The sequence below is a fragment of the Myotis lucifugus genome, unplaced genomic scaffold, assembly GCF_000147115.1.
Source record: "Myotis lucifugus unplaced genomic scaffold, Myoluc2.0 scaffold_9, whole genome shotgun sequence".
Taxonomy (NCBI): Eukaryota; Metazoa; Chordata; class Mammalia; order Chiroptera; family Vespertilionidae; genus Myotis; species Myotis lucifugus.
Genome location: NW_005871057.1, coordinates 15,941,351 through 15,949,759, shown reverse-complemented (window position 1 = coordinate 15,949,759; position 8,409 = coordinate 15,941,351). Strand labels below are relative to the sequence as shown.

The window sequence follows — 8,409 nt, the reverse complement described above, 5'->3', positions numbered from 1 at the left end:
TGTAGACTACCATAGGGTATAATCACAAATTCAATGCTGAACAATAGAGAATTAGATTAACCAAACACAAAAACCAAAAATAGCTATACACTTAAAGTTCCCAAACACTACGGTGATACTATAGATTGTGGTTGTTTAAAATTAAACAGAAAAATGTGGGCACTTCTTTTCTTTGGTCATGAACCAACTAAATTTAAAACTACTGAAACTAGATTTAATCTGAGAGGAGGACCGGGCTCCACTTTCAGTTGCCGAAGAAAAACATGCCAGCTCCAGAAGCATACACACACACAAGAAATTGGAGACTTAATTTATTCTCAAAAGGTACATTAACGTTGACTACAAACCCACTTGAAAATCTGAAATCAGAACCACAAAGAAAGTAGAAGGAATTGGTCTTTCCATTGAATTTATAATGACAAGGTGTGAAACGTGTCTTCCAAAATATATTAATCAGGTATCTAAAAGATGAAACAATCTAAAATAAAACTATCTGTAAAACTAAATCACAAAAAGTAGTTAAAATATGTGAATATTGCTAAAGTGACTTGGAATCAGTAAATGGGTGTCTCTTATAAAAAGAAAAAAATAAAGGTAAAGCATATTTTATTTTCAGTAATGAGTGAGATTCCAAAAGCATACCCATCCCCCTTTATAAATGCTTTTAAATCAGTAATATTTATGACAAAAAGTACTTGTTTCATTTTGACAAGATATTAAGTACACCAGTAAATCTAAGTTTAATACCCATCACATATTTTGCAAAAGTAATGAAATCGAGGTAATAAAAAACTCTTAAGAAAGCCCAACTTTTAAAGTCTTGCTGACAAGAAGAATTGATACTCTGTGTTTCTGGTTGGATTATTCAATTTGACATATTGGCTGAATGTAGTAAAATTTCTTTTAATTTTATTTAAAACACAAAGTTTTAAATGATCAATGATCTACGAGCACAATTTTTTCCTTTAATTTCAGTGTCTGAGAGCTCATATTCCCCCACTAACTCCCTTATATAACATTTTTCCTAGCAAAACGGGAAAATATGTATTCATATTATCAGCTGTCAGAGCAACAGAATTCTCTACAATGAATTAATTTCATATTATTTACAAAAGAAAAGAATTACATCAAAAGAAGTAAGATAAGAATAATAACATGAACCAGAATATTTCTTCTTGTGGAAAATAAAAATGGAAAAGTCATATCAATTCCATTAGTAAATTGTCAATTAAAGGATAGATTTGGGAAAGAATATCTTCTAAAGGCTAAATGGACTTAAAAAGTTAGAAGAGTTAGGCAGTGGAGATTATAATAGTCAAGAGACATCTTTGTTTCACTTTTAAGCTTTTTTACAGAATATGTAAAGAGCTGTAAAAATGAAAGTACTGTAATACTGAAGGTCAATTTTAGTCAAAGTAGGAAAAGGAGATTCAGAGTTAAGCTAAAATTTCCTATCTTGATGTCATCTGCATTCTTTCCTAACGTTAAATGTATTAATTTAAATTCATTATCATCAGAATTCAGATTATAAAAATGTATGGATGTAAAAGTGTTAAAAGCAGCTGGATTCAGACACCAATATTTCCCTTCTTATTTCAAAAACAATTTTCAAATTTCTAATGCCATCTCCCAGGTGCTTCCTGCCTGTTGCGAAGAACGTTCTATTTAGGGACGACAGGGGACAATCCATTTCACCTCCGTTCTTCCTGCTGGCTTCCAATGTTACAGGGAAATTAAGAGTTTGAAATGAAGAGTTTTGATTAGACAAGCTTTCTATGCCTGTTGGTTTATTTCCTTTATTTTAAGGCATAAGTCTTTGTATGATAATGGAGTAGTTTGCAAAGCTACAGAGATTCAGACCTTAAATGGAAATTTCATTTATGTTTACTTTAGGGTTTATTTGTTTTTTGACACCTAGATTCTATTCTGATGTGACTGCCTTTATCTAAGAGGAGTTTTGAGGGTGAGGAAGCTGAGTTTTGAAAGAGCCATTTTCTAAACAGTAAAATAAAATACTTGTCAAAGTCCTGTAATTCCCAAAGAGTTTGCTATAATCTAAAAGATATTATATGTGCTACTCTGATCACTTATTAAGCAATTTAATAGCAACTTGAGCCTATAGTTTTTTTGCAACTTGACTTGTATCTTGGTCTCTGGTTATAGTTTGGTTTCATCTGTAATAGGTGTTAAACTAAAAAACTTAAAAATAAGAAATGAAGTTGTTTCTGAATAGGTAGAAGGCTTTAAGCATTTGGAGTCATAAGCAGAGGAGGGAGGATCTAGATACACAGTTGGTTCACTGTGGTAACAACCACCGGCATAGTTAATTCCCTCTCCAGAACCACCTTTTCAGTTGCAGAAAATCAATTCCTTTGTCCCTAAAACTGAACACCCCTCTGGTATCATGAGAGGTGGTATATACCAAAAGAAACAAACACAAAAAGAAGCAGGAGAGAAAGGTAGGAGAAGAGGGTAGAGGGGGGGATGACAGGGGGATGACAGGGAGTTGGAGAAGGAGGAACTTTTTACTACAGTTGTGCTCAATTGATGTCTTTTGAACAGAACTAATTGAAGATGATATTATTAAACATTAAATTTAGTTTTTTCAGTTCTGCCCCAGGATTTCTATCTGGAGTTGCCGGCAAAGCATGAAGCCATGTGCCTGCCTCTTAGCTCTGAATGTCTCTGATCATGCGGCTCTAAGGATCTCCAGGCTGCTGGGCTCAGCCTCTTGCTGGTTCTAAACGCCGGCCCAGCACTTAGCACTCCAGAGACATTCTTCCTGGAATGAAGATTTAACTTGCAGGTCATTTAATTAGCAAAGGAGCAAGCTTATTTGGTCTCAATTCTAATTATGCTATTTAAAAACGAATAGTATTTTAAGAAAAACCTCAATTATACTTACAACTTATAAGATAGTAACTTATTTAAGACTGAAATATTAATTAGTGCACCTTTTTTGGAATATGGTTTGGAAATACTTAAAATGTTAATACATGGCCCTGGCCGGGGAGCTCAATTGGTTAGAGCATCACCCCGATATGCCAAGGTTGTGGGTTCGATCCCATCAGGGCACATACAAGAATCAACCAATGAATGCAAAAATAAGTGGAATAACAAACAAATCAGTGTTTCTCTTCCTCTCAAATCAATAAATAAAAAATAATGCTAATGCACATATTCTTTGACCCTAAAATTCCACTGCTAGAAATTTATTCAACATATATATCTCCAGAAACACATTAGTATAGAGGTGTTTCCTGCATTGTTGTTTGTAATAGCAAAAAGCTGGGAAGAACTGGTAAGGGGATTGATTCAATGAATAGTGGTGCATTTTATACCATGGAATATTGTGCAAATGTGTATGAATGAGGTTGAGCTTTTTGTTACCATAAGGTATATTACGCTATGTAGATATAGAGAGATTCTCAAATGTTAAATTAAAAAAGCAAATTGCAGAGCAGAATGTAGAATACTATCTGTGTGTGCTTTTTAAAAACAATTTAAATATATGCTTATCTTGCATTAAAAATCTCTGGGAGAAAAGACAAAGGATTTTTTAACAACAATCACCTCTGGAGAGTGGGAAAGGTTGGCCATTTTATTTTCCACTTCATAGCCTTCTGAACTGAGTAGATTTCTAACCATGGTAATAACCATGTCATTACTTTTAGATGAATTGAAAACTAGCTCATAATAGAAGGTTATATTACACGTACATGAACAACAGCAGAACGGACGCTCTTTTCAGAGCCAATTGGTGGACGCCTCTCTGCCTAGCCACATCCTCATCTGCCTCAGGGTCCCTCAGGCTACGCGAACAGATGTTAACCCATTCCATGCACAGCAAAATGGTAAACACAGCTGTTTACTCTCAACACTCCATTCGTCCGGTGTGCTTTCAATTTTAAACACGTTGACCTCGCCAGTTGCTAAACATCTCCTTTCTTCCCAGTCTACCTTGCAGGAGGTCCGGAGCCCCGAGCGGAGCGGCTGGTGCGTGTCTGGGAGGAGCTGCCCGGCCCCAGGGCGAACGGGCTCCACACTCAGGCAGCTGCACACAAACAGCTTTTTCTGCATCGCCCCCGGCGCCACGGTCACCTCCCTGTCGACCGCCCGAGCGCACGTCCTCGACCTGCGAGCCAGCCCGTGTAGGAACTCGGTTTGAAAATTCCCAAGTAGGAAGAACGGAAACTGGTATGGGATTCCTCCTCCCGCAGACAGGCACTTTCTTCTTAAATTCTGTGGGGTTTTTTTTTTCAATTCTACTTCTGTCTTTTTCATTCTCCCTTAACTGGTTCCTAGAAACATCTGCCTGTTTCTCTTCTGGTCTCGGATACGTAAATCAAAGTCACTCCTTTCCCGTCTCGCTGGGTCGGGTGTTGACCTCCTTTATTAACCATGAACGTTCTCTCTTCCCGTGCTTCATTTTTAAATGATTTTGAAGAAGTTGGGCTTGAAAGTCCACAGCTTAAATATTTCTTCCAAATCTAAAATTTTCCTCCTCTAAAAATTATGTTTCAAGAAAGCATTTTTTTTTTAATAGTCATTTTGCTCCAAGAGTAGTATTCTGAGCCTGAACTACAGTGCCAACAAGCACGGGCTTGTTACCCAGCCACAGTTTAAGGGAGAAGCCAGTAAGTTTAAAGAAAAGTTAACTCATCATATTACCAGGTACTATCTCTCATTTCTTCACTATCTCTAATGTGCTCTTCAAATATGTATAATAATATTAATGAAGAAAAGGACTGTGATTTTCATGTGTAAATTGGGAAGCTAACTTTTCTAGAGTCCGTTTCTCCCAAACATTGCTCTGCCTCCCTCCAGGAAAAAGCAATCAAATCTCCAGGTTAACCTCAAAGTAGCCCCCGCGTTACTGGGTTGAGAAATGTTATTTAGAAAATAAGGAGAAATACGCATTTTTCTAAAAGTTTGGGGGCTAGTCTAGTGTCAGTAGCTAAAACTGTATTTTACTGTATCCGTAACTCTTAAAAGTCCAGATACTTATTTTTGCCATAAATCCATATTAACAATCCAGTACTTTGTCAACTTTCTCAGTTTGGGCACTAATGGAAGGTGCTATTAACAGCCCTCAGAACTGAAGTTCCTTTACTTCTTCTGCCACTTGAGAAAAAGTTCTGCCTCAAAATTGTAATAACACTAAGTTCCTACAAATCAACTTGGAGATATCCAAATGTGTGTTTCCTACAAAAAGCACCAAACATCAGTTTTATCTGGCAAACATCAAAGTATCTCAGACCACAGAACTATACATTTCTGGACCTCACAGGAAGCACGGCCAGGACCTTCAGCCAGCCAACCAAAGGTCTCAGCTGCCACTCCATCGCAACTCAGCAAGGCAGCAATACGAAAATTAACCACTGCTACCAAGACAGGACAGGCACCCCCCCCCCCCCCCCAAAGGAATGGACAGAAATTTCAAACCCACCTTCTCAATTTCTGGTGGTTTTTGTTGTGTGGTTGTTAATCCTCGCCCGAGGATATTTTTCCATTGATTTTTAGAGAGAGTGGAAGGGAGAGGGAAAGACAGAGGCAAACATCAATGTGAGAGAAACACATCTATTGGTTCCCTGCATGGCCTTGATGAGAATTGAACCTGAGACCCTTGGGTCCGCAGGCTGACACTCTATCCATTGAGCCAAACCAGCTAGGGCTCAATTTCTGGTTTTCGATTACATAGGATTATTCAACCCACCATCAACACTAAACTCACACAAAAATAACCAGAACGCCCAAGTAAATGGGTTTTTTATTTGCACATTCTATGTGATTTTATGTAAAAACAAATGACAGAAAACTTGAAATTTTTAGGTAAAAGCACCATGTCCTAGAATGTCACAGTTGGTATAAATTCTGGAACTGGAGTATGATACAATTGATGTACATAAGGACCTTGAAACAGGAAGTGCCTTTGGGATCTATCAGTCATTTATGCAACTCCTAAAATGAAAAACGAAGTGAGGATTACAAGGCATTTCCTGCAGAGAATTCCCAGTCTAGCTAAAAAGATAACACTGTGTAAGTTTTTAAAAAGTGTAGGATTGGCAGATGAAGAGGAGCAAGGGATGGTGGCTATTGGTTGTCTTTCCATAGTGCTTGATATTTAAACCATCCTTACATGTATGACTTTGAAAAAAGTTTGAGTCAAATAACGATTTCAATGGAAAGGGAGGGAAGGGACAGACATGACAAGAAATAGGAAGAATTCTGCTCTGGAACTGGGTGCATGTGGATCCCTCCCTCTGCTTTCTGTCCAGGATCTATCAACAGTTCACTCCGTCCCAGAACCTCCCACAAATTCTTCCTCCTCACCTTCCTTCCCACTCCTGCTTTAGGCTGCAGTAACCTCCTCACAATCACCTTCCTCTGGTGCATAAGTTCTGACCTTTTATGACCCCTTTGGCAGTCAAGGTGAAGACTATGGACCCGTTCTCAGGATACTGTGTTTAAATCATATAATTAAATATAGAGATCACAAAAGATGAATTCTAAAATGCACATATAACATCATTTTTAAGTTGCGGTGTAATAATACATGTACTCCTTTATTAATTCATTAAATAGTAAGATATAGCCCAGGGTCTAATGGCTATAGTAATTTGGGTTTAGTGAAACATGTAAAGCATATTTTGAGATATCTGCAATAACTATACAATGATACCAAAATACCTGACTTCTACTGGTGATAAACTCACTACTTCTGCTAATTCTACTGTGATCTGCTGCCTAGATATATTTGAAGAATATGCTCAATTTCAGTTAAGAGTTTAGTGACAATAACAATGTAATTTTTTCCTATCCAAGTTCTTGGATCCCAAGCATACCAACCATGGACCTCTTGCAAGTCCTAGGACTGGGTAAGAAGCTCTGCTCTGGGTCCTGGCTCTCCAGACCAGCCTCCCACCTTGCCACCAAATCTGATGCTGTCATCCTTCTGCTCAAAAAGTCTTCACTAGGGCCCTGACCGGTTTGGCCCCATGGATAGAGCATCGGCCTGCGGACTCAAGGGTCCCAGGTTCAATTCCGGTCAAGGGCATGTACCTTGGTTGCGGGCACATACCCAGTGGGGAGTGTGCAGGAGGCAGCTGATCGATGTTTCTGGCTCTCTATCCCTCTCCCTTCCTCTCTGTAAAAATCAATAAAATATATTTAAAAAAAAAAAAAGTCTTCACTGGGCCCCTTACTTCCCAGGTGGCATACAAACTTCTGAAAAGCAGGCAAAGCCCTTGGTGCTCTGGTCTCTGCTCACCAACTCAAGCTTATTCTCCACTCCCCAACTACTAGTTTCCTATTTTGCATTAGAAGCCCCACACAATAGGAGAACTTTGTTCTCTCACAGCTCCGTGTCCTCTTGGCTTGGAACTCCCTCACCCTGCTTATTGGTCAGGCCAACTCCTTATCTTTTTTTTTAATCCTCACCCATAATTTATATATTTTTTCTATTGATTTTAGAGGGAAAAGAAGAGAGAGAAAGAATGCAACATTGATCGGTTGCCTCCCTACCTGGGAATTGAAACCGCAACCTAGGTGTGCCCTGACCAGGAGTGGAACCTGTAACCTTTTGTCTGTTTTGGTGTACAGGATGAGGCTTAATCAACTGAGCCACCTGGATGAGCAGGCCAACTCCTTTTCTTTAAGTACCAGCCCAAAGCCGCCTCCACTCTGAGGCCTTACCTGACCCCTTCAGGCAGCTACAAGTGTTTCATCTCTGCTTCCCCTGCTCTTTGTATATACAGTGGGGCCTTGACTTACGAGTTTAATTCGTTCCGTGACAGAGCTTGTAACTCAAATTACTCGTATGTCAAATCAAAAAGTGAATGAGTGAGACACGTGATGCTGGGCTGATGTGGCGTTCACTGTGACGTTCGCTGCTCCAACTAGCGGTGGGGTATCTGAAGCTGGCTCGTAACCCGAATTTTAGCTCGCAACTCAAAGCAAAAAATCGGCCGAGAGACGGCTCGTATCTCGAAAAACTCGTTAGTCGGGACACTCGTAAGTCAAGGCCCCGCTGTACCTCATTATATTATCTTATTGTATAGATGGCCCTTGAACAACATGGGGGTTACAGGCACCGACTCTCCTACCCCGACACAGTCGAAAATCCACATATGACTTTTGACTCCCCTAAAACTTAAGTACTAACATCCTACTGTTGACTGGAAGCCTTACCAATAACAAAAACAGTTGATTAACACTTATTTTGTATGTTATATATATTATATGCTGTATTTCTTACAATAAAGGAAGCTAGAGAAAATGTTATTGAGAAAATGCATTTACAGTATTTATTGAAAAAAAATCCCCGTATAAGCGGACCCAAACACTTGTTGTTCAAGAGTCGGCTGGTACTATAACTGCTGGTAAGTGTGTCTCCCCCACTACCCAGGA

At 39.0% G+C, this 8,409-nt stretch overlaps 1 long non-coding RNA gene across 1 annotated transcript; it reads right to left on the bottom strand.

The window, feature by feature from the left end:
- Positions 1-5,741: 5,741 nt before the first annotated feature.
- Positions 5,742-6,619, bottom strand: LOC111824952. Its single transcript, XR_002828034.1, has 2 exons — positions 6,334-6,619; positions 5,742-5,961 (listed from the first exon to the last, which is right to left on the bottom strand). It is a non-coding gene; the product is annotated as an uncharacterized LOC111824952 (long non-coding RNA).
- Positions 6,620-8,409: the final 1,790 nt, after the last annotated feature.